The sequence below is a fragment of the Aptenodytes patagonicus genome, chromosome 8 (assembly GCF_965638725.1).
Source record: "Aptenodytes patagonicus chromosome 8, bAptPat1.pri.cur, whole genome shotgun sequence".
Taxonomy (NCBI): Eukaryota; Metazoa; Chordata; class Aves; order Sphenisciformes; family Spheniscidae; genus Aptenodytes; species Aptenodytes patagonicus.
The window spans coordinates 20106870-20133807 of record NC_134956.1 but is presented as its reverse complement, the minus strand read 5'-3'; the positions used below and the strand labels follow the sequence as shown (position 1 = coordinate 20133807).

At 41.9% G+C, this 26938-nt stretch overlaps 1 protein-coding gene across 6 annotated transcripts in view; it reads left to right on the top strand.

Annotated features, from left to right (window-relative positions):
- Nucleotides 1–26938, top strand: part of FOXP1 (forkhead box P1) — a 394018-nt gene that overhangs the window by 151540 nt on the left and 215540 nt on the right. For all 6 annotated transcript variants that reach the window (XM_076346645.1, XM_076346652.1, XM_076346648.1 and 3 more), the window contains exon 3: nt 14040–14105. The gene's annotated coding sequence lies outside the window, so the exon portion shown is untranslated. The remainder of the gene's footprint in view (nt 1–14039; nt 14106–26938) is intronic.

Here is a 26938-nt window from a genome sequence, read left to right as displayed (position 1 = left end):
GTAATTGTGCTGGGGCTCAGTGCTGTACGGTGTGTGTAAATAAAAAATGCCCTTTTAATTTCACGTTAACTGTATCTAGCCGCTGTTGCAGCCAAACTGTATCTGTTTCGGTAGAATGTCATTTTAAAGGTATTGTGGTTACTGAGCGGCAGCTGTGATTGAAAAGTATGTAAACTAATCTTTAGTTGCTCGTGTCATTTTTATATTCTTATGTCAGAACACAAGAAGGCTGCTTTAAATTTGTCTTTCACTGTGTATTAATTTTCAAGTCTAATTTTTCTTGGGTTAAAGCATATACTGCATTCTCTACTACACATTACCATTCAGTGCCAAAGTAAATGGCTACTTGTGAAAAAGTACAAAATTAGTTCCTGCTTGATTACTGTAAAATACATATTTATTTTCGTAGAGAGAGTTTTTATTACCAGTGCATAAAGTACAATTATCCTGCATGGTATCGGTGACTTAGAAGACGAAGTAATCAAGCACCATATATTTATTACTGTGAGGAGCAATAAGTTTTAGGGCTGTGTATTGCTTTCCCAAAAACAAGAAGGAAGGTGCAAGGTGTTTTGTTTTTGTGTTTTCTTTCTTTTTCTTCTAGGCTTGCACGATGCGTTGTTCCTGCTCTTTTAAATGCAGGCCATTTAAAATTAAATCCTCAGTTAATATGTCTGCATAAGAACTTCTTTGTCTCTTGATGCCCAACCATTGAAAATTAAATGTGGTTGCGGATAAGTATTTATTCATACCATACCTCACACCTGATCTTGTGTCAGTATGACATCATCTTTGCCACAAAGATTTCTAGTGGTTTAAAAATGTTCCGTTGTGAAATAAGCGGGAGAGGTAGAAAAGGGGCAAGGAAGGCAACAAAAATAAACTACTAGTGGGACTTGATGTTTTGCCAATTAAGAAAAAAAAAGAAAAAAATCATATTCCGAGGTCCACATGCTGCCTTTGATCCGTACACAGGACTTCCATTTGTGCTGGTGGCTGTTCAGCCTGCGGAGGGAAGGCTGTATATGACTTAATTTGTATGTTGTGGGAAGTACATTTTCCTAGCATGTGGTCTAGCTTACTTGAAGAATCTGAAATGCGTTATAAATGTAAATGCTGTGTTTAAGTAAAACTTCATTATGTTTTGGTGGTTTCCAAAAATGCACAGGATTTGACCTTAAAGTGTTATTTCAAGGTGTTATGATGTATGAGCTAGACTTTGTAGTCTTCTAAATTAAATCTTTGAACATGTTATTACTGTATTTTGGCATCGGCAAGATGTAGTTCTCAGCTATTTTCTGTCACAGCCTTCATTTTTCTAACAAGAGTAACGAGACAGGGCCAGATTCTTCTGTAAGAGGCGTGCGCGGGATGGGGATTACCCTGCATTAACCGTGGTGTAACCGGGGACGGGTCTGCCATTCGCATCCAAGTCCAAGGTCATAACTCCTCATCCGCGGCTCGCCATCGCGATGGAGCGGCTGCTCCCGCAGAAACGCGGGCGCAGCCACCACCCACCACCGCTCCCCTTGACCAGCGCAGAGCCCCACGTAGGATGTGGTGAAGGGTTTAGCGTTTGGATCCAAATCTGGTTCATATATAAAAGGGGTTGTGTTTCTATTTGGAAAATATGAGCCCCTTTTACGTAGCCCAGGTGTGGATTAGCTCTCTAAACCATTCGCCCATTCCTGTGTTTGTGGGAGACTGTTTTCAATTCTTACAAAGAGGCCGTACAAGTCAAGCCGTAGAAACAGCAGAAGCAATCCAAAAATGGATTTAAAAAAAAATTAACAAAGTGTTTGTGATCTCAGGTTGATAGTCTGGATGTAGGAGCAGACATAACCACTATATGTACGCTTATTTCCAAAGAAAATAGTTGCAAAACATTTCCACCTATGCCATGAGCGCTCAGGGCTTACATTTCTCCTTCCCAATGTAACAACCATATGTTCGTGCTACAGGAGGGCAAGAAGCGCTGCTGGCTGTGGGGCACCATCCGCGCCATGGCGTGCATCCCCCCGGGCAGCTCCCGGGCACGGGGAGGGTGCCAGCCAGCCAGCCACGGCCATGGGGAGAGCCAGGGAGAGGCAGGGTTTGGGCCGGGGTATGTTGTTGCAGAAAAGTCGATTAAGAATAAGAGCTCTGAGTCAGCGCCTGGGGCCGTGGCTGTCAGTCGCTGGAGCACCGGAGAGAGACCGTCTTTGAAGTGTTGTTTTTGGTACTGGTTTCACGTTGCGCGCTCGCGGTATGAATCACGATGGTTACGCGGGTGATTTTCCCTCAAGAACGAAGCCAACCCCAAACAATCGTGGGGCCGCCCTTTCGGTCACTTCGCATGACTGTCTGGCTGTCTGTCCGTCCCGGGGTGTTCTCCCACCACGGGCTTGGGGTGGGAAGGGAGAGCGGCCACGCAGCCAACGCACGTTAGAGGCTCATCCTCCATCCCCGTCCAGGAGCTCCCCGTTCTCCTCCTCCTTCACGAGCAGGCTGGCTCCTGGATGGAGGGTAGCCTGAAATAATTGGGGCAAATATTTGAAATCCTAGATGGAAAAGACACGTAGGACATCCTGCTTCCCCTCCGTAATTCCTTCCCTGCATCCCAAACAGGGCAACGCTTAGAAACGCATCCAACCTCGAGTTCAAAACGGATCGCTTACCCCTGTTTCTTGAACAGCTAATTTTGCTGGCACATTATTATTCACCCTCTGCTATTTTCACACTGTGACACAGAACTATAGAGAAGAAGAGATTGAAGTTTTGACCGGTACGTTATCCTGATACCTGAGACGCCGTGTCGATATGAGAGTATCTTTACCACAAGGACTTTCTTGGTGGTTTTAGAGATCCCAGTGTGAATAAGTAGAAAAAGCAGAACTAATAGCTCAAGAAGCAAAAATATTTTTTTCTTAAAGAAATTGATTAACATGCAAATATGTACTGTATGCATATTAAATATCATTTCAAAATGTGATGGGCAGGAAGCATAAGTGATGCCATTTGGTTTTGTGGCATCAGTGTGGGTTGATTAAGGGGGTGGGGATAAATTTTGGGGATTATTGATATAGCATGAGTAGAGCCAGATGGTTGTATTACACATCTTTTGTGTTCTTGTTTGCTTCTTAAAGCAGTTGCGGAATTTTGCCCTGGGCAAAATTTACTCTTTGCTCGTATGTTCCCCTGTGAATTTACTTTTGACAAAGTACTTCACAAAGAGGGGAAACGCTGTGCTTTGTGCCCGCAAACTCATCTCTTCCCTTTGCGTTTGTGAAGCCAACAGCCCTCTACTTAAGAAATATTTTGTAACTTGTGAAATAAATTAGCAGTAGATGCAAGTTCAGTGCGTGTGTGTTGTGCGTTGCTACCCCTCTCTATGCGATATTGATTTACAGAGCGTGTCATTTTTAAGTTTTCCTTGTAGTGTTTTGGAGAAGAAACTGTGCAAATGGCAACCAGTTTGTTTTGATGCGCTACTTATGTAGTATTCTTCCATTAAAGAAATGTTGTCTTAAAGATTAATGAGCTAATTTTTCCACTACTTTTTTTTTTTTTTTTTAAAGTTTTGAGATTGTGGTATACCTGATTCATGTGATCAAAAACACATACTTCGTGGTATTCAGGTTGAGTGGGAGAAGGTTGTGCTAGGTAGGTGGTTCTTCACTGGGTGTTTGTGACGTTTGTTGGAACTGCTTATCACCGGAACCACCAAAATTTACACGTATTTGTTATTTCCTTTGAAAGCAAATTTTTATTTCCCATAAAAAGATGAGTTTTTGTAAAGGCTTTGTAAGAAAGAGTTTATGTCTTATTTGTGCCTCACACCAGTTTTCACGGGTGTAAATCCATTGACTCAGCTGAGGTTACTCCTACTTTACATCGCTGTAGGCTCCTGGATGACGAGGTCCCTCTACATCTAGCAATTACAGTGGAAACAGTCGTGCTTGTAAATATGTTTTGTCCTCTGCCTTTGTCCCCCTGTGAAACGGCGTGCTTGCACAAGGCGAGGGGGCTTGCCTTGCTCGCGGCAGCAGGACTTTTATTGGGGACCAATTCATGCAGCCGCTGACTCCATGGCCCCGCGCCTGCATCCCCTCTCCAGGCAAAGCCGACCCCCATGTTTTGCCCAGGCTGCGAGCAGCAGCTTTGGGCCCTTTTTTTGGAACCGGTACTTGATGCAAAAATGGGGAACAGGCAGCTCTGACCCTATTGAAATCTCTGACTAGTTTAGTCGCAAGTCTGAGGCCGAAGCAAGTTACTCCTTATAATGATGGCATTGTGCTCATCCTATCTGATCAGTTCTTGAAATGTTTTAGTAAGTCTATCTTACAACATTATAAGAAGATAATCAGCTGCCTTAGAAGGTCCCCATCTGGAGTATAGAGTTCTTTTACTGAAAGATGTTTTGCCTTTCCGAGATAGCTCTCGCATTTCATCATCTGTTGTGCAGAGATGAAGTGCATATGAAAAGTCAGTGACTCTGAATCCATCTGTTGTTATTATTTTCCACTGATAATTGGCTTGAACAATGAAATGTCTGTGTCTGTAGCCTTTGAAACTGTACACCCTGTTTATTTTCTGGAGGTCTTGCTCCACTCTCACCCTCCCCCCCCCTTTTTTTTTTGTGTTTTATTTTGGGGTTTTTTGTTTCATTTTTCTCTCAAGCTTATAACTAGTGGAGCTTGCATGAAGATGACATCTTTGACTCCGTGCATCAGTATGTGTCACTCAGCATCTAAAGCTTGCCTGCCAATTTTTGTCAGGGTTCTATGTCTGTTCTGTGTGAGCATAGAGTAGGCTTGAAGCAGAAAGGCTGGCAGATCCAGAGTTCATAGATATCTTACCTGAAATGTAGTATTTATTTCACTTTCTCTATTAAAATATTAATTTAGAGCCCAGTATCTAATACCTATGGAATTAGATACTACCTGTAATTGTATAATATATTCACTTGCATCCAGTTTTGCACGAGGCAGGGTATTAATATTGGATTCCACTAACAGCAGTTCCATTAGCTTGCTCAACCAGTATGAGATATATATGAGCAGGGAGGCATAACTACCAGCCAGAACTGCCAAAACAGTCATTAGAAGCTCCATTGGGATGGACAAAGGCTTTTACACAGTGATATACTGATTAAATTCCGTTCTATGGTTTATTTGCATCAAGGTTAGATTGCTATCATCTATGTGAACCATATTATCTGACACCTTATTTGGAAGGTCATTTCAATGCAAAAATAGTGAATGATACAGGGGCTCTAAAATTTCTTGCAGGATTCCTTCGTGGAGGATTTTTACCCTGTTAGGCTGGACTAGCTCATGTTAGCAATTTTACTGTGCTTTAACGTGGTGAGTTTATCCAAGGAAAAGTAAAAACTCCCTCCATACTGTACCAGTGCTCAGTGGAACTGAACACGCTTGATCCACATAAAAACTGTGAATTATATCCAGTATCCTTTGAAATAATCTGTGGCACATGCTTGAGAATCCAGTAAGTATGTGTTGCATCTTTTAAAGCCTGAATCTTCCTGTGTCTGACTGTGTGTAAGTGCTCTTTCAGAATGAAATTTCGGTGCTGGACGCAGTTGTGTCGTCCACGTTACCCTGTAGTCTGGAGCACGGGAGAGTAAGGCAGAGGAGTATAATCTTATTTGTGTTTCAATGGCAATCATTTAATACTGCAAGTTATTAAAAAATAATTAAATTACCAAAACCAACATGTAGCTAGGACTCACAATAAGAGGTCAATGTGATTTGACTCCTTAAGTTAGGAAGGGACACTGGTGAATTCCAATTGCTTTAAAATTGTGCTGCTTCATTCTATTTCTGGTATGGAAGGATGAACAAGGCTGAAAAATAATTTATTTCTCTAGAAGCAAGAGTAAATCACAATGTATAATTATGTATATTCAATTATAATAATAAATGCTTAGAGGTGCTTGGTGGTTATCACAGTCTCTAATTTACTTGTTTTTTGAAGTAAATATAGTTTGGAGGGGTCGTTCTATGAGAGTAATATTTTGCAAATAACATTTTTAAGGGAAACTTCAGAAATTTCTTCCTTTTCCCCAAATAAACGAGTAAATAGGTGTGCACTATGCAGTGATTCAGAACAGCTAAAATCGGTCTGTGTGTGGAATCTTTTATATAGTAAACAAAACAGGGACAGTACAAGCAAATTCAGATTTAATCTGTCAACTCAACCAAAAGTCTCTGTATTAATTTTAAATCCTCGTTAAGAAAAGACCGGGCCAGGAATGCGTTGGCTTTCAGTACAGTTAATGAAAATGAATTTTACAGGTGGTGGTTGGTTGTGTTTCTTCTGCTCTGGCGAGATGGGTGGCTGAGCCAAAGCGGGCATAGCACACGATTCAGCTCTTTGCCAGAGCAATGCTTAGATGAGAAATGAGCGTTTGGCATTGAGTTGTTGGTGCTGTTGTTATTTACTATTATACGAGCAAAGCGTTTAGCGCTGTGATTTGATTTGATTTTGTAGCTCCTATCCCCTTAAACAAGCTGTGTAGCTTGTCAGAGATCAGGACAGGTAGAATGCACAGCAGGCGTCTGATTTGAGCCAGTTACTCATTTGCTGAGTGTTTGTGTTTATGCAAAGGGGCCTCTTCCTGCATATTTAATCTAGAGTAAGGCAGTGGCTTTTGTTGTGTTTAGACCACATACCTTCAGTCCTTCCTTACACTGCAGCCAGTGTTGAAGCACAGAAAGGCTGGATAGTCAAAAGTGCTTTAGTGTTTTCAAACTCTCAACTTTTCTGCAGTTGGTTGGGAATTACTGTACAGCTCTAAGCCATTTTCTTCCTCATTAATGGGTAAGTTTGCACGCCGGTAGAATAAGATACTTCTGTTTCTGTTCCATTTTATAAATGCACAAAATGTTTGTTTGTTTGTTTGTTTTTAATTGTCCAAACCTCCTTAAGCAAACCTGGTCCGCTGAGGGAGTTTGTTGCAGGGAATTAGATCAAGAATACAGGTGTTTCTGGAATATACTTCTGAATAAACTACTAAATGCCGTATTGCAATAGGCAGGTATTGGCGGGGGGCGGGGGGCGGAATGGGTTCGGTGGTATTATTCTTTCTACTAACAAATCCTGTTTTGTAACTATCCTGAAGATAATGCTTCCATTGTTAGCTAAAAGCTTTCAAACAGTGTGCAACGCAGAACTGCAAAAGCAGCAGCAAAAAAAAAAGAGGGGGGGGGGGAAACCCCAACCCTCTGGTCTTTATTGTTTCCTTAGCAAGGGTCCTCACTAGAATGTCTGCGCTGTAATAGGAAGGTTTTTCTTATGTGGAAATTGAATCGTCTCTTCATTGATATTAATAGCACACTAGAGATGTTAGCCATGATGCAGAGTACCAGCACTGTAGAGTAGGAAACCTGATATTGCAGGGGGAAAAAATGACAGTCCTATTGCTCCTCGGTGTGGGAGACATCCCTCCCTGAGAGCAGAGTTTGCATAATGGCATCCTGGCTTAACTATTTACTTATAGGTATTTCAGTGCCGGGCTCTTTCTTTTAGTATAGGCGTAATTACTGTCGCTTGCTCTTGCACTTATTAACTGCGCAGCTCAGTTTCTGAATCAGTCTGGACAAATTAGTTTTAAAAATGGACTTTCGAGAAAATCCGTGCGGTGTGCCTGCACAATGGATGTACTGTGTATGTAACGTACGCTGTATTAGGAGAACCTCAGGGTCCAACGAGAGGGAATTGGTATCAAAAATTAAAGAAAAGATGACAAAGGGCACGTCTTCAAAGCAGACGGCTGTAGTACAGACAGCGTTTGGAGAAATGTGGAAAATGTGCAGCGAGGCCAGGAGTAGTAGTTTTGGTTACCAATTAACTATTTCCTTCGTTTGAGTAACTCCTCTCAAACAGAAGAGTGTGCTGTTCCACCACATGTTGGAAAGTGTGAGAATCTGAATAAAATTTCATCAACCTTATTAAAATATGTAGGGACTTTGGTCTTCTTGGGTACAAATCAGCCTACAGACTCAGAGGCATTTATTAACAATAAGACTGCTGAGGGTTTTTAATAACAAAATTACAAATACCATATCTAATTGTAAGTGTATTACTTTTATGCACCAGTTAAAAAAAAAAAAAAACTTTTTATGAGGAAAAGTACCTCAGTCAAAGCACCTTGTGTGATTAGTGCTATTGTATTCTTAAATTTTGATTGATAGAGATAATAGTTTTCACTTAAAAATACAGACAGGTACTTTAACTTTCCGTGACAATAGCTATTTGCATTTCTTTTATCTTTTTGTTTAACATTTGTGGGGGTTGGGACGGATTTGATTATTAACTCTTATTGCACACCGAGGTAAATGCTAAAACAAAGCTTTTGTTAAAGCTTCAAAGGTAAAACAGCAAATATTGTTTTTAGGCTTCAATATTTAAAGGCTGTTAAAGGATACCTCGAAAATATTTTCACATGACCATGACCCAGAGTATCACTTGCTCGTCAGGTAAGAGAGAGGAGCCCGGGCCGCCGGCGCAGCCCCCGCGGAGGGGCGGCGGGCGGGCTCGGGGGGCGGCGGCGGGGGCTGAGCGCCCCGGGCGCGGGCGGGGAGGGCGCCGGGGCGGGGGAGCAGCGAGGGCTGTGCCGAATCAAGGTGCGGCAGCCGGAGCAGCGCACGGGTCACGGCGGGGGTGGGTGTGTGTGTGTGTGTGTGTGGGGGGGGGGTGGGTGTGTGTGTGGTGGAAATTCACGTTTGCCAGTTGTGGGAGAACCGCCAGCCCCTCCTGAGGGACCTCGCTTTGCCGGGCGGACCTGCATGAGTGTTGCAGGAGTCCCGAAAAGTAACGGGTCCGGGTGTTTTTGGCTTGGCGGCGATGCCAGCGAGCAGTCCCCTGAGCCCTGCACCTACAGCGGTTGCTCCAGGGTGCTCGGGGAAGGGATATTCCTCTCAATACTTTAATTAGGTGAGGTCAAGTTTCAAGATGAGGGTTATAACGCAGACATAAAATGGTTAAGGCTGGCATTGAGGCACGGAGAGTTATTTTAAGAAACAGGGGAGATCTGGCAAGTATAAAACAGGCGGCAGCGTTTGATCTGCGGGCTCTCAGCGTCAGCGAGATGGCCTCTCATCATTTGATTGGGCATTTGACAGGTTTGATACTTTCTGGGAACGTGTTATGGTCTTTACGTCTGATGAATTCAATGAGGGCCAGCTCTGTTATGCAAAGTAATTCGTGTGAGGCAAATAACCAATCCATCATTAAAAGATGCAAGACTTACAGTCGCAGTTCAGATTCTGTATTGGAAGCGAGCTGTTCTTAACTTGTCTATTAACTGTACCCATATTTCCTATAAGAGCTATTAAAAAGCGGGGGAGGAATGGATTGTGATTAGTTTCGTAGCATTGGCTTACACTGAGTGATTCTTTTCCAAGGTTACGGTGGACTTGAAAGGTAATATTATTTTGAAAGAGAAAATGTGCTGTGCATAGCTTGTCCTCGTGCTGTTATTTATTTTTATTTTACTTTATTTCTGTTTAGAATAAATAATAAGCACCAGGCAGAGATTCTGAACAGCCTGCTAATGACTGAAAATGAAAATACAGTATGATTTGCTCCCTCCTTCCACCGAGAAGCAGCAAGGCAGCGAGCATTAGGATGCCTGTGTTTTGGCCTGTACCAAATCCATTTCCCCCTCTTCAAAGCGAGGTGGAAGAAGTGCACTTAGTCTCTCGCAGTTTTACCGTTCACCTGCATTTCACTTTCTGAGGAGGCGATAATGACTCCTGGTATAGAAAATCTCCTGTACCGTGCCTCCCGGGATGTCATACACCCTGCACGATAAAAAGTAGCCACCTTGACAACGGTCAGAAAAAAATATTTCTCCCTCAGATTATTTAAAATAGTTTAATATATTTTTTTAGGTTGCTGGATACCTCTTTAAAAAAGAAAGAAAACAGGTACAACAAAACTGAAGAGATGACAACTGGCCATCCTGAGAGCAATTCTACGTGCGATTTGTGTGGGTAACTCAACCCAGTGCACTGGGTGAGAAAAGTAACCTGTATGCAGGATTGGGCCCACAGGCGTGCCTGGTACCCGATGTTGCTCTTCACGATCAGTGCGCATCCTCTGTTTTCAGGTTTAGCAAAATACCAAATGAAAAACATTTTTTTTTTTCCCCCTCTCTTACAAATGTATAGTTGACAAAATCATTGACTGCATCTATTCCTGCACAGGACAAGAAAATAATAATTACGACAATAGTAGGACGTATTTCATATTTCAGCCTGCGTGCAGTTGAATGCGACTCAGGGAGTTTTGAAGGGAAAGAAACAGCTGTATTAGATGGTTATGGTTCACTTTATTTAGAAGAAATTACTGCACAGAAGTGCTTATTTTGATGATCAAGTTTTGATATTTTAAAGCTTTCGGGAAGCCTTGTAGTAAATATTTTAATCAGACACACTAAATATATTGCAGTTGGTCTTATATAAGAAAAAATGAATGGAAATCAAATTTCAGAAACGATTTTTTGTTGTGCTATCGGATGTGTGTGTGCTCTCTCTCTCCTTTTTTTTAATAAAAAGCATGCTTTCTAGGTAGTGAAGGGAGATTCCCTTGCTGCTTTAGGTTTCCAATAATGAATTGTAGGCTTCTCAAGGCTGGGACACTGGCAAAAAAATGTACATGTGTAATTCTAAGCAGGGGAGCAGCTCAACCGGTGTTCTACTTTCCTGTGTAAAATTACTCACAGCCAATTTGTGTGGGATCAAGGTCTTTGTTAATCTATTTTTGGCTATACCCAAGGCTCTTCTTATTTAGATATTAATAAAAATGATACTGTTTTAAGTAGAATGTCATTCTGCAATGCTCTCTATTACTGCATATTCTTTATATTATTGGTTAAATTTGGCTTTGCAGTAATCAGTTGGAGTTAGGGCTCCATCCTGCAGCCTTCCCGAAATGACCTCCCTGCCCTGAAGGAGGAGACCCCTAAATCGAATAAGCGTTGTGGGATCAAGAGAGTTACAAGGTCCAACCCGACAGCAGGTGCAATGGCAAAGCATCTGATCTTTTTGCCTGGTCCCTTGGTGCCCGATAAATAGGTAGGACCTGATCTAGAGCAATAGGGGGGCTTTCTGTTAAAGTCAACTGAAAAGGTTATGGCACTGGCTCAGGTTGTGATCTTTTTAGGATTATTACCAGTTGTCTTTCCCAAATCCTGCTGAAAACAGGTGTTTTAAAAAGTACCTTTGTATTCAAGGATTTAAAATTATATTACAAAAGCCTTTACCCATCTCGCTGATAGGTAAACTGAGGCACCTGTTTACTCAACATTGAGTAAACCCAGTGTTTTCAGGAATATCTGGTAAAATCTGAGCAGGACGTAGTTTTGCACGGACCGTTCCCTGCGTGGGATGCCAGTTGAGCCGAGGGGACGGTGTCGCGGGCACTTGGAGACCTTCCCTCCACTCGTGAGACAGCAGGACCACTGCTGCTCACAAAGTGGATTTTTGTTTGTGGTTTGGTTTTCTATTTTAATCATCTCCTGGGGGGAAAATATGAGTGTAGTGAAGTGTCTTGCTTTGGTAGGATGGGATTTTTTCTTTGTTTGCTCCACACGCACACTTACAGTGTTGATGGTACTTTGTGTTTATGTTAAAGGCAGCATGATGGAAGGAATGTGTGTTGCCTACATCAGTTCGCTCACCCATATAAACATTTTCAGGAGGAAAGTCTGTATTTGTGTTTCTATGTTTTGAGATACTCAACTTTTTGACTATTAATGAGAAATTTTCACAGGTGGGAACAGCTGTCTCTGCTGCTCATTTTAACTTCAGTGGTACATTATCCAAATTTTTGAAAGCCAGGTAGCATATAGCAAGGCTTAGATAACTAGAAATGAAAGCGGTCTGGATTTAAATCGGAGTAATTTGTGAGAAGAGCTGAAGTCCTCCTCAGCCCCTCCTGTGTGTTGCCCTCGGTAGGCCACGTTGGTCTCCCACCAGCTAATGGTGGGCCAGTGTTACTGGGTTTCTTTGGAGCGGGTTCAGTTCATATATGACAAATGTGTTTAGAAAACGTTCCTTGCCTTTTACAGCACTGCCGAAAGAGCTATTATATGCACATTTTATGCAAACGTGTAATTTTCAGCAGTTTCCTTAAAAAGTACATTTTAAGATGGTTCATTTGCTATCATGAAGACTCGGGGTAGAAATGAAGTCTGCTTGCAAAATACTGCCAAAATAAGGATCTGACTGCCAAATACCCAGAAAATTTATAAAACAGATAAACATGAAAAGAGGTTTAAAGTGTCAAATCCAAGATAACCCCCGTAGCAAAGCAGGATAAAAGCCTTTATTGTTGCTAATCTAAGAGCACATCGTATGTCAAAGGTCACGTATTTTACATAAAAGATGTATTGTTTTACATACTCTCAGGAAGGTGAGACCTGACCTATTATGATGGAGTGGTGTTATGTCCTTTACAGTGCAGAATCAGGAATGTCTTATGCGTGTACCCCAGCGAAGCACGTAGGGCTTCCTATACAGCAAACGCGTACAAATTTCGGCCCCTGATCTTCCGGTACCTCATTACGAGAACTGTGAAAAGCCTCTCGCTCAAAACATAAAAAATAAAATAAAATGCCAGTGAGCAACAGATAAAACCAATATTCATTTCATCTCAAGGTAACCTTTTTTTCCTGGCTAAAAATAGTCGGGTTTCAATGGTAAAGAAGTAATGCCTCATTCTCATTGTGAAAACATTTTTCCTTCCAAAATAAATGGCAGATGAGTACGTTTTCTTTTGAAAGAACTTAATGAAGATTCTGATTTTTCCCAGAGATTGATATTTTACTACTTCGGTAAAAAGCTTCACCTACTGATGTAAATAGCATAACTTACCACTCGATGAGTTTCACAAACACCCCCAAAACTCCACATCACTGTGTGAATTTTATGAAACGGAGTTTCACGTAGCTCTGTCTTACACATCCACATGTCACCGACTTTCCGTTTCATATGATGTCATCTGTGTCACCAAATTATTGCATATTTCTTTCTGTCTTTATTACATATTATTCTGCACTCCTGCAGCAGAAGATGAACATTTCAGTGAAATTATGTTATAATTTTACTCTATTAAGGTATTTGGTCAATTGATGTGGAATTAATTCTGAATGCTGTTAGTGGTTTGAGTTAGTAACTTGATCTAAATTAATAAACAAATGTTTTTCTTTTCTCTTGTACCATATGTTGATCCCAATTACATGAACAGAAAGTGGCAGATTGTCATGTTTCTTAAAAGATTACATACTCTTTTGCATAAGAGAGAGTACACAAGATGCAGTAATATACAGGGTAAAAAAACCCTACACGTGCTGTTTTCTCCCTCCTACTTTTTATAAAGATACACTTTAATTATTTCTCTTTTTAATACCCCCTCGGCATACTTGGTGTGCTCTTGGTAATGCTTAACGAGATGATATCCCAAGACAGGAAACAACTTTCTGAATTAGGCATGGAAGATGCAGCTAGTTTTAAAATCTCATCTAGGACTGTGTCTCTATGGAAAAGGATGAAAAAAAAAAGGATCCAGAAGCTAAAATAGCAGTGGTTACAAATGGTCTTAAAATGCCTTAAGTAAGGAGAACCCATTCAGACAATAGTCAGATTTCTGAAACAAAGGACTGAACTCATCTATTATTCAAACTGAAAATAGATTGATAGACATCAAGATTAAGAAAGTTTATGCTAGAGAACAAAGATGTCTCATCTCCATGGGTTTTTTTTCTTCTTTTTTTTTTTTTCCTCCCAAAGACCAAGTTGTTCGTGCTGAACTGAAGAGCCTCACGCTGGCTGGTACTGATAAGCAGCAGTCCTGTGACTTGATTGTTTTTATTAACTCTCTCTGAAAGTCATTCACCATTAAACACGATTAGATTCATTTGTTGCTTTATTTATGTTTGTACTTGCAAATGTGGTGCCAATGAAAATGCTTTGGGTGGTGTTGCTGACGCCGACCGACCCAGCAGTCACGTGTGTTACCTTCTTTCTCTGCAGGGTAAGAAGAGTGACCTTTTTGGGTGGCTGTAGCTGAAGATTGCTTTACAGGAGCAACTGAAGAAGGTAAACACAAATAATATTTTGCACACGGTTTCTGAAGCATGTCTGAAGGAAGGCTCCGATCCTGCAAACCCCAGGAGCGTGCCTTAGCTGCACAAGTAAAGGCTCTTCTGGCAACATGGATAAAGATCACAGCGTTGGGCTTGGAGCTAAGCTTTTGGAGCCACCGCTGTGCCTTAATCCTGTGTTTTGCCTGGGAAGCCAATGGTTTAGGTGCCCAGTTGCATTTTAGGAGCAAGGCCACAAAGATGCACTTTTTGGCTTTCAGCCATGTTCTGAGAAGGCTGTTTGGTAACTGGACAGAGCCTGTGTGCAGATGGGAAGACCTTGCTCTGGCTGGTCCCGGTGGCCATATGGCCAAGTCCATGGCCCAGCATCCATGGGAGCTGGGCTGGGAGCTGCAGCGGCACAGCCCTGCGGCAAGGTCCCCTTACCGGGGCAAATCCCTGGGGAATGGTCAAGCCAGCTTCAGTGCTGCTTCGTCCCAGGCTGAGACACTCCTGGATTTACAGCAGCACGTCGAGCAGAGCAGGAGAGCAGAATTTAGCTGTTAATTTGATTGCTTATTATCACTGCAAAAATTAAAACACATGCTTTTTAGTCTTTCGGAGCGTAGCGAAAACGAAAGAAATACCACTCTCTGCAAAATGATTTTTATTTAAAGCAACGTGAAAGTCCCTTGCTTCTAAATTAACTCCTTGCCTCTCTTCTAGTCCAAAGTTTCGAGTTGGAAAGGAATATTAACATCACAAAACTGGTGATTCACAAAATTAACTTGCAGAAGAGAAGAGTAACGCAGATCAGTGTTTGGTACTGAAGGGTGTCATCTGACTGAGGTTCATATGGCTGCTTTATAATCACCTTCTTTCAGAAATTAATAGTCGGTTAAGCACCATAGCAACAAGCAACACTGATGTAAGCGTTGAGCAGTGGCTGCTGTTCGCTGTGATGTCAGTGCTCGTTAGTGCTGTTCTCTTGACCTTGTTTGAATATAAAATGGTGATTTCATTTTAAACAGAATTTTGCAGAATGACTAAATGCATCAAAGTGAATTAGAGCTATTTTTATTTTTAATTTTATTAAAATGTACTTCAAGGGGGAAAAAATGTCCCTGTTCTCTTCTGTTTTAAATTAAAATAGATCTGAGGATGATGTGGGTTTTTTTTCTTTTTCAGTTCTTTGTTGCCAAAAATATCTATTTAGTGAGGATGAAATTCATGAAGTTCAAGTGAATATTGCAATCCTTGGCCATGCCAGTCGTGTATGTCAGCTGTATGATATATGCCTCTCTTCAAGATTTGAATATTAATGGGGTTTTTATGGTGGAGCCCATGATGTATTAGATGCATTTCAGCCACTGAAAAAGAAGCAGATCCTGCAGTTTAAGAAGATGGTGGTTCCTTGCCCTGCAGTGGTGTTCCCCCTTTGAGTTTTTGTGAAGAAGGGAAAAATTTTAAGTCCCAGGTGCATCAGAGGGCCTCAGAATTTATGGGATTCTTGTGGAGCCATGGGAGTTCATGTGTGGCCATGACGCTATGTGACCCAGGAAAAGGAATTTTGGTTGTGATAAATGCAAAACACTACCTTTAGACTAGCCTGAAGTTTGTAGGCCGTGGCTCCAAAAGCAGACGTATTTTGTATTGCTACCATCAGGACACCACACATGCCAGAGGTACCCTCTGGCGCGCACCCTTCAGCAGTAAGCAGTTTGGGTGATTTGTAGAATGTATCACTGGAAAAGACCGTTAGATCTTTCAGTCTGACCTCCTGAGTATCGTAGGTTATTGAGTCTCACCCCCGGGCAGAGCTGGTAAGTAGGGTTCAGCCAAACGCTGTCTCCTAGAAGATGATCCAGGCTCAGTAGGAAGACTCTGAGGACTGGACAAAACACCGCGAATCAGCTACCGTGTATTCATGCGGGATGTATGTTCAAGCACGTGTTTCAAACTGCACAACAGAATTCACAACTTGATGAAAAATCAGTTGTTCTATGTGTCCTTTAATGTTAGGACTTGCTTCTCTGAGAAGGTTTGGCTCTGTCCTGCTTCCACTGCAGTGCGGGGTACTATTTTCAATGAAAACCTATTTGCTGCAGGATCGGTCCATAATCTTGAAACATATTTCGTGAAATAAAGCCATAATGAATGATATGTGGTCCAAGAAACTGGATGTCAAATTTCAACTAGGTGAGAATTGAAACTGCCGAGATAATAAACCATGAGAATAGGAGATAGTAATGGAAATAGCGATAGAGTCCCAATTAGAGCAGTGCCACTTAAACAGGGAAGGTTAAGGGTTTGGTTGATTGAGTTTGAGCTCAATTGCTTGATAGCTTAATTTCAGGTGAAATCCCATCTTCCGAGTTAGCGATTAAGCCGCTCAGTGCAGTTACAGAGCAGGACTCTGCACTCCTTGAGGAGCGGCCGCGTGGCCCCGGGCGTCCCAGCACTGCGTGCGAGCCTGGCCTCGGGCACGTGGAGTGGGATACAGGACAGAGCTGGTAAAATAGATTTTTATACTGTGTGTTTTGTTTGCTTTCTCTTTTTTCTGTGACCTCCACAGAGATCTGAATGGAGGCGCAAATAACGGGATAGATACAGCAAGGGGCTTTGATGGTTAAACCTTCAGAATTAAGATGTTTACACTCTCCTTTACTTAGCACTGTTAGGCATAATGCCTAATTATATGCCAGTTTTTCCTCAAAGTAAGAATTTGAATTGAAATGTTTGATTTGGGGAGAAGGGAGGGGAAATGTATTTTTACAGAATTATGGACAATAGTGTTAGTTTTCCAGGAGCAGTCATTTTTTTAAATGTGTGTAAAAGCATTTTCAATAATCAAACACCATTCAGCGAGCATTGTAAATCAGGGATAGCTTGCATGCTGAAAAATTGAAAAGTACAAAACATGCTACTAAAGTTGTACATTATTGATAACAAAAGACACATGCAGACTTTTAAGATAGCAAAGATAGAATCCTTTAGAAAACCTTTAGCGGGGAAAAAAATCAACACAAAGGATTTAGCGAAGTTGCACTTAGTTTAAAATTTCAAATCTTAATGCTTGTCAGAGTTAAATGCTGATTAAATATTGTTAATAAAACAGAAGCTGCCTGCTGTAACTCAGAACCGAATGAGATGATCAACAGATAAATCTGTGGGTTTGAGCTTTAACTTTTTTACATATGTATATTTCCTCCTCCCTTCCCTTCAAGCCAGGAGAAAGGTCAGGAGGACTTTTTTTCCTAAGCTCAGTACAAAAAATGGATTGTGCAGATTTTCTGTGTCGAAAATGAAGTGGTTCTGGGACAAAAAAAAAAAAAAAATCATTTTTTCCCCACTAGTCCCACCACTTTGTTTCATCAGGGAGAGTCATAGCTCCAAACCAGGTTGGCATGTCGCTGTGCCACATCTTCGCTGGCCATAGCAGGAGGAGCTCCAGGCAAAAGTCGAAGCCCTGAAACAAACTTTCTCAGGGAAGTTTCTGTTTATGAAGGGCTCAACAGTGTGTGCAGTTTCTCCCCAGCACTCTTCCTTGCTAGTGACTTTCCAGAAGGTGTGCTGGTGACGTCCTTACTCCTGTTTTCTGTACCGGCTGGGTGGCAGCGATGCTTGCACGTCAGGCAGTGGGAAGTTAGTAGGGTGATGTTTTCCTTACTGAGCTTGGCACCTTGACTTTTTTTCCTTTTGACCTAATGGTCTTAAAGCATATTACGGAGCAGAAATAGCCATCGTTCCTAGAAGACGCCGTGTGCGGCTACTTCTGAATATGGGTCCTGTGACTTGGGTGCATTCATAAGAAAGTCTGTAATGGAGCAGACAACCTGGTTCTTGGACATTTTCTCCAACATCTTCTCTGCAACAGGCCCAAATTACATAGAGCCGTACTGGAAGCATTTTGCATGAGTGCTTGTATCACCCCCAGCAGGAAATAGGGGTCTGAGAGACCCCCATTGATGCCTGCTGCTCACTTGCTGGTGGGGTGCTAGTCGTGTAGCTGGGGCGATTAGTGTCTGTCAGGCCACATCTAAGACTGGATTTATTTACTTTTGGATTGTTGGGAGAGGTTGTAATACTCTGCTTGTTAAGACCTTTGAGTTACTCAAATTGAAAGGTACGGTGTGGTGCAAAGTGTTTCTGTAATCTCTAGTAATAGAAATTACAATATTACCTGCATGTTTTGGGGTAAACCCTAAAAAGGTTGTGTGTGGGCCTTTGGAAACACAAACTACTTGAAGACCTTACCTATTTGAATGACAAGTTTAGTCCAGAGATGGGTGAAGCTGTGACTTTTCTGAAGCGATTGGGTCAAGAAGATGTAGAAAATAGATTAAGACATTTTGGAGTAATTTCAAAAGTATCTGAGCAAATCTCATTAACATGGACCACTAGCATGCTGTATTGAAGACTTCAGAGATCTGTCAGAGGAGTTCTCTCTGCGCTATTGTCTGCCAGCATTAGCAGTCTCAAGAGAACATGCTTCATGTTTGCTTTTGGCCCATTTAGCTTTTCTTCTTCTTCTTCTTCTTCTTCTTAATGTTCCTTAATATATTATAAATCTTCAGGTGGGTTGGTGGAAAAATATGTTTCTCGGCTTTAAGATAGTCGGTAGCAGGTATTGATCCTCTTAATCTGACGCTTTTGGACCAAATCCTTCTGGTCTTCATGAAGACTGCTAAAGTGAGCAAGATTTGGCCAGTATTTTGCATAATCCTGCAGTGTTTCTTCCATTAGCTTAGGTAGATGCTTGATATGATCTTCAGTAAAATGCAAGTGCTGATTTGTATTACTTAACACGTGTTCAAAGTACCATCATCCGTTTTGAGGCTGCGAAGGACATGAAGCACAAGGCTGAGTGGTTCCTGCACACCTCTAGATTTGGAAACCACTAGCCTAATCTGTACCCACAGATCGAACACAGTTGCATATATTGAAAGTGGCCTGACATGTAAAGGTTGTAACTGCAGGTTAAGCAGCCGTAAAGGGTGCACTGATGTTTGCCAGTTGCTAAAAAGTGCTGTGAGGTCCATTAAACTAACCTGCCATCAGAGGAGGCCCAACTTTCCTCATCTGATGAGTTTCATGCAAAAATGGCCGTATTGGCAAGTGCCGTCATGGAGCTCAGGGCTGCAGCATCCCTGCCACGGGCAGGTGTTTGAATTCCTCCCACCACCCTTCTGTGTACGAGGAAATTTAAGCTATGTGCATCCCAAGAGGGAGACACGACATCCCATGCGAGGCACTGATGTGTCTGCGAGGGATTTTTTTTTTTTTTCCTTGTTGCAGTGATGGGTAGTGCTCTTGAAGCTGGTTGGACTCGTCATCCTGAGCCATTTGGGAGAGGGTGCTGTAAAAGCTGTGTTCAGAAAGTTGGAGCCTGTTCTTGTGCCATCAGTGGTCCGTGAATAGCCTTTCCTCTCTCATACTGATTTTAGCTATTTTAGCCATAGCTTTGCTATGGACTGTGTTCAACGGTACATCGCTGTGTTCATCTTTTAATTTGGCCTAACTACGCATACACCAAGGAAACAGCTCATAATACACCATGCAATGCAGACTATGCAATTTCCAGCCTGGTTCTTCAAGACCAGCCTGGATAATATGTCAGGACACGCTGCATTTTATCATACCTTGGGCGAGGAAAGGGTTGGGAAATGGCATAGGTAGAAATGGCATCGGCCCTCATTACTCCAGAACCCAGGCATGGGCGACAGGTCAGATAGCCTGAACTCATGCTCAGTCTCAAACACAAAACCAAATATGATGGAAAGATCCAGTTTCAAGGTTTCCTTCTGACGCAGGCAAATAACTCTTAATTCAGAGTTGTGCTGAAACTTGCCCTTGTGCAAGTCATGCTGCTGGGCCAGTGGATGCAATGGTGATTGCTGCTTGCTAGTGCAAATAGGCTGACGGGCTTTAATACGCATCGCTGCTGTCTGTTAGCATCTCACAGCCATGCCTGCTTCTCAACACAAGGGCAAGAACCACTTGTAGATTTGCAGGCTTGAAACCTGCCTTTAGAAAACTCGTGTCGCAAAGACGGTGCATGCTCCTGTGTTATAAAATCTAGAGGTGTGAGAAAATGACACCAGAAATAGATTCTTATTGCATATTTCATATTTTATTTGGTCATCTCTAAGGTCACTGCCTGTGCCTTCTACCACGCCAGAAGTATATCTTCCGGCATACTTAAGTTATTGTCCTACAGCGGTAGCAACCATATTTTACAGTGGCAGTGTTACAAGACCAGTGATGTCAGTGGGCATTACAGGAGGCCACCCTTTTTATTTGGTAGCTCATACTAAAGCCAAGGCATTAAAAAAAAAAAAAAAAGAAGTAAGTTTTTGGCCCTGATTGCCTGCCCATATTTCTCATTGCAACATATGAAAGCATTTTTCGCTGCTGCTAATGGCAGGAACTTCAGACGCCACCTCCGAGATGTTTAATTGCTAAGTGTTTTTCCCAGTGCAATCTGTGAATTTTAATTTGGGGCTCTCCCACCTCTGCTGACCGTATACTTTTCAGTGTGTTTTGCGTAATGCTGCTTAATTGCTCAAAAGGGTAATTTCTGACTCGGAGCTCACTGTTTATTTTTTTAGTAGGGTAGCACAAACATTTGGACATCTGTAACTAAGACTCTGACGTCATTTCCATTGCAAACCATTAATATCAGTAGTTTATAATATGGCTTTTCAAAATAGATTTTTGTTGAAATATGATGATCTCTTTCTATTTTGTTTTAAAAAAAATAGAATTGTTATTCCCCTTTTTTTAAAAAAAAAAAAGATAAATTGCCATCTTTTGAGTAATAGGTCTACTTTCTTCTCTGTCATACCCTTTTTGTTATTTTTGATAGCCCCTGTGTTTATCCATATTAGTTGTAATACAAGTGTTTCATTTAATCCTCTGACATGTTTAAGGGTTAGTGGATCCCACTGATGGAAGGAAACGTCGGTGGAAGGGCACAGCATTTCCTGCTACTGAGGCACTTCCACCAATGGAACAGTGGTACGCGGTCGTGACATTAGTAATTGTCTGTAAAGATCTTAGAAATAGAAAGTGGTACATTTAAAAGCCAACAACAGCATAAATCAGTAATATAGGCAATGAGACCATTTCCTTTTGGGGATTTTTTTAACCCCTTTTTAATTGGAAAAATGTCATGCAATTATTTTTACGGTTTGTGTTTGCTTTATTGCTGTCATCCTTCTCCATTTAAATTTTATTCCAATAATTGGGAAACATAGTTTTTACTGGAAAAATTTTGCTTTTAAAGCTTTATTGAATGCAAATTGAATATTGATAAAAATGTTATTATTGGAAAAGAACAGAAAAATTATTTCTGAAAAAATATAAATTCTTTTGCGTCTTTATTCCTCTTTAAGACCTGATGTCCAGTGAGAAAAAAATGTGTGCTTTTATTGTTTGTTTCCTTTTGTTTTAAGGAGGGAGAGATGATTGCTTTTGGTGCTACTTGCTTAGAGCGTTCAAAGCTCTGAGCTCAGTTTTGGAGAACGTTAAAATAAGCCCACAGGAGGTCTTGTAAAAGTTGTAAGAAATTGTAAGCATGTCTGCTGAGTCAATTATAGGAGACAAATTGCCAGGGTAAGGCTGTAAGGTTCCAAACTTGTTATTTACTCTCTGCTATCTTTAAAACAATTCATTTCTGCCTTTGATTTCACAGCAGCTAAATACGTGTTTTGGAGGGGGGGAAAAAAGATATTAATTAGACAAAATATTGTTTAAAACTGAAAGAATTATCTGGATTTGTATTCATGTAGTTAAAAGGAGAGTCTGGCCTGTCCTTCTTTTGAAAGTTGAATAACTGAAAAAATATAGTTTAAAAATGCAGGCTTTGGCTTTTTAAAATTTCTCCTCAACGAGACTCAAGTGCATGAGGCAGTATTTTTTTAGATAATTTGAATTTTAATATTGAAGTTATTCTTTTAAAAAAAAAAATTGTATCTTGAATCCCTGAGAGCATTCACGATTTTTTTCAGAGTTTATCAACCCTGTCATAAGTTTCAGAAAATTGCGGAAGAATAGTGCAAATCCAGCATGCGCATGGTGTAAACCCCACGTGTATAGTGTGTGCTCGCTAATTCTCTCAGTTTGTGTCGTTAGCGTGTCGTATGTTCATGATATGCAGGCCAGCTGGAGCATTACCGCTCTGTAAGCTGCCACAGTTAACTCGGTTTGAAATACATCCAGATCAGCCGTAGCATTTTCTAGATACTTGATAAGGTCCAAAAGTCCAGTAAAGTCCTTTTCCTCCTTTCCCAGCACAGCTCGATGGAAAGCTCAGGGAGGAGCTGGGTAAATAGTCGGGTTTTACTAGAGCCGGTTGTGTTTGAAACTCCTGCTAAACTCCCACGGTGGTTCCCAGCAGGACGAGGCAGCGTTGTGGTGCCGTGCTACATCACCTGCATCCCAGCGTCACTTATACTCCACCACCCGAGGAACCTGTCTTTGAAGTTGCCCTGCCAGAAGCTACTGGGGAGGAAGGCTTTTAGTTACAAGGGGTCTGAGCACCCTCAGCGAGTCTGAGACTACTCTTCAGAAAAAACATCCATTCTTGCTGTCATACCTAGAGCGTAGGTGGTGTTGGATTAGTACTAGACACTTCAGGATCCCCGACCATTGCTGGTGTGGAATGAAAGATTCCTGTGCTGCAGAGGGTTTGTCATGCACAGCGATGGGCAAACATGGTGGGGACTGTCCGCAGTGTCTTGTGCATTGCCCTGTCGGCACACATCTCGCTGCTGCCTTGCAGATTCGGGTTGTCTTCGGTCCCAGAGGTGTTTAGTGTGGGCCGTGAGATCTCCTCTGTCCCAACCCCCCTAATCTTACCCACTCCTTACATCAAAGGCGTAGATACATGTGCATAGGTCTGTCCAACCCAGGCATCTGATGGACTGTCGTAGGGGAGCAAGCTTTCTGGTCGGAATGTTGCTTGGGAATATTCGCAGTTGGTAGGTTTTTGTTCAGCTGTTGGGTTTTTATAGAACGTTAGGAAAAGCTGTTTGTCCCTTAAAGTAAATCTGTGCTTTTCCAGCTCCTTCCCTCCGTTTCCTGCTGTCTTCTCTCAGCTAGCAGTGGCCTTCTCCAGGCACCACCATACTAGTTGGGTGCACACAGGAGGGGGAAGCCCTGGGCACTCCCTGTGCGCTCTACCATCATAAGGCAACATACCCGCAGTTCCCCACTTGTTTCTCCTCTCCTGTGTCTTCCCTCTTAGCAAGAGTAGGGCAGTTATCAACTGTATTACGAGATTCTAGGTATCTGCAGAGGGTAGACCTCAGAGTACCTCCACGCGTGGCTGGGGCAGTAGCTGGCCTGTCCCAAGTCTTCTGCTTCCCTGCTGCTGTCATTCCTGGGGCAGCATGTAGTTGGCCAGGCATGAAGTTCCCCAAGAACAAGCGGGACCTTGCCCATCTGCAGAGAGGATCTGCCCCCAAAAGGAGGAGGAGCATGGAGTTAGGGGTCTTCATCACACTTGGCCCCAATGCCTTCACGAAGCGCAATGGAGGGTGGGCTGCTGGTGATGTGGGAGGAGGTTGTATGGGAACCTGTGATGTGTAGGAGACAGCATCGGTGGGACAAGAAGTTCTTCCCCCAAGAGGAGGTGGAGAAAAAGGTCCAAACAAGCTTTGTGGACATTTGAGGAGACCTTCTCTTTAAAAACAACTGTAAAGAGACTTTCCCAGATTTTGTCCTCTGACATTGACATCCCGTCTGGTCACCGCCCATGAAGAGCGATCTGTGGCATCATCTGGGTAAGACCTTAGTATATCTCTACGGGAGAACTAGAGTTTATCATAGTTTTATATTGGGTTTCCCTCAGCATGTAACTGGATGCATTAATAGTGACATGATCCCGGTGTGACCTGGACTTTAATGGGTTTGAACTTGGAACTGTTCAAACATTAAGAAAAAGCCCTTGCTCCTTGCATGTAATCAGCAGCTGCTTTTTATATGCAGAACCCGGAGCTGCGAAGGTTCAATGGCGGTGTATTTTCAACTTTCAGATGAGAAGGACTAAATAACTGCCAAAAAACCTGGGCTATTTCTCTCCTGATGCAGACGTGTGACTGCCAGGACATGCATACATCAAAAAGACAACGTGCCTCTGAGCAGTTTAAAACTTACTGCTTTGTTTTGTTTTGCTCGAGGCAAACGAAATGTCAACCCCCTCAGTCTTGGGAGAGGGTTTTTGCTGTTAACGTGCGCTTTGCGCAGAGCCTGAGCCTGCGAGTCAGGATTTGGGGTTCGCTTCCTACCTCTGCGGCTGACTCACTCCGTGGCATGGGTGCTGTTTGTTCTGGGCAAAGCTTTCTTGTTTTTTCTTGACTTTGTACGTTGCCAGCTGTGCATGAGGTACCATCCAGAATATGCTCTTTATCCTATGTCAAACCTTAACTGTGACAACAAGGCTGTGACTTGATTTTCCCGTCTGCAGCGAGAGCCAGATTTGCCCCTCGCCCCCCCAGAGGGACATTGCAGGTTAGGTTATCTGGCTGCTGTGTGTTCAGGCGGCTCAGAAAGGTACAAATTGTTTCTTTTTAAAAACAAACAAAACAACAAAACAAACAAACTCTGCGAGGCCTGATTTTTCTGCAGTTTTGGAAAGTGTCCCCCATTCCTCTCCTGCCCAGCCACATACCTAAAGTGGCTTCTTTACCAAGTTTCCGCTTGAAAGGAGTTCCGTTTACAAAGTCATCAGCTACCTGCAAGCAGGTGGGCATAAGGGAAGGCCTAACACCAGCTTGGCGTTCGTGTTTCGCGTGGAGCTCTGCAGAGATGATGGAGAAATTAGTCACCTGCCACCAGAGTCATTCCCGTGGAATGATGATAGAGCAACCTGGAGCAAAGATGTCTCTTTGGAGAGCTGTTGACAGATTTACTGACTACCGGGTCAGACTACGTTGCCCTTTCTTTTTGGTATTAAGAAGTACTATGCATCGAGTTTACTAATTAAATTGTTACCAAGTTGTTGTGTTGTAATGTGGGCCCGTAATGTCAGCAAAATCACCCTGCCTTACCCCGCTCCCTCCTCCCGAGAGCCAGGGCAGACCTCTGCTTTGGGGTATCCATCTCCAGCTCTTTCAGAGAGTCACATACACGGCATTATGTTTCGTGTATAATACTTTTCTTTTACTAGGGATGTAAATCTTTGGTCTATAGACCTTTGGTTCGGATTTTTCTTTAAAACATTAATGAGCGTTTTAGTTTTGAGGGAAAAAAACTACAAGTAATGATGACATTGTGTAAAAACGTAGCAGCTAAAGCATACGTTCTGTTGGTTTGCCTTGTCTTACAGGAACATCATTTTTGCACATCACTATTAACAATGCAAACACCCTGAAATGCTAATAGCACTAGTAAGCTTTTAATTCCATGGAATTTATTGCTTGCTGTATTTCCATGAATTTATAACGCTTTGATTCTTAAGAGCCCCATTTAATCAGTTTTGCCTGGCACAGAACATAATAAACAACTTGCTGGTGCTAAAGTGCCACATGGGGGAGGCTGCTAACAAGAAAGTTAAATGCTTCTGCCACTAGCAGTTTCTTCGCTGTATTTTTCATGAGCTGTTACTACCAGTAATGTACTTTGCTAGCTTTAGAGCAGTGGTTAAACACAGTGACAAACCAAACAGCACTCCAGCGCTGTAAACACCCAAAGCAATACCATTTTTGTTCAGAGCTACAGTTTAAACCAGGCTTGAGGCTCAGTATCATTTTACGGTGATCAGTGATTTATTTATTTATTTATTTTTTATTAAAAGGCCTCGTTTTTCTTGATATCTTAATATAGGACTTTTAGGAATAACTAGTGAGTGGTATTGATCAAGAAAAACAGTGCAGGGGGAGAGAGGGAAAAAAGAATTGAAATACCTTAAAAAACAGTTCTTGTTTGTTTATGCTGCTTGACCATAAAAGTACCAAAAAGACTGTCTTAGTAGAAAAATACCAGATTATCAAGTGCTTTAAAGCAGAAAATGTCATTTGAGTCTCAAAACTGCACCAACTTTATATAATTACCCTTTTAATTATCCCCAGTGGCCCATGAAATTTGTAAAATAGAGCATTGAGAGTTTGATTTACTTACATGTTGCACTTTAGTGTTATGCTCTTAATGAATATTGTTTAGTACTAATGTCAAGCAGAGATTGCTGAGTGCTATAGAGAGGTGCATGCTGCAGAGCTGGGTATTCAGAGGGGAATTGTGGAAACCACCTTAAATGAAGAGTATGTATGTACGTAAAGCAATACGCTATAATTCTTGTTGCCTGAATGGAAACTATATTGATTTTATCCTCTGCATGCAAAGTAGTTTACTATATTTTCTTTATTTAACCATGCCGGAGTAATAACCATTTTTAGGGCATGTATTTGGTTCCGTGTCAGCGTCTTCCTTGCTACAGAGAATAGTTGCGTCTTTCCTCTAAAGGACCAGGACATGGAAGCAAGCTTTTTCATTTGCCCTTAGGAGCTAACTGGTTTAGCCTATGGTAATGGAAATAACAGTAATCAGTATTTGATGTGGGGTTTCTGTGGGGTATCCAAATATCATTTATTGCCAAGAAATTGTGAGAATAAGCTTGGGGGAAATGTAATCCAAAGTGTGGTCTAAAAATCCAGCTAAATTAAACAGCCATCTTCAAAGGTGAATGGAAACATCAGTGAACAGTAAAAGTAAAAAGAAATAAAGCGGAGTCTGAAGGGTTAGATAATAGGACGTAATAGCTGGTGACCTCTAAATTATTGGCACAAATCAGAGCGAGGTGGAGACTCAGCGGAAAGTATTTGCATTTGAAAATGGTCATAAAATGCT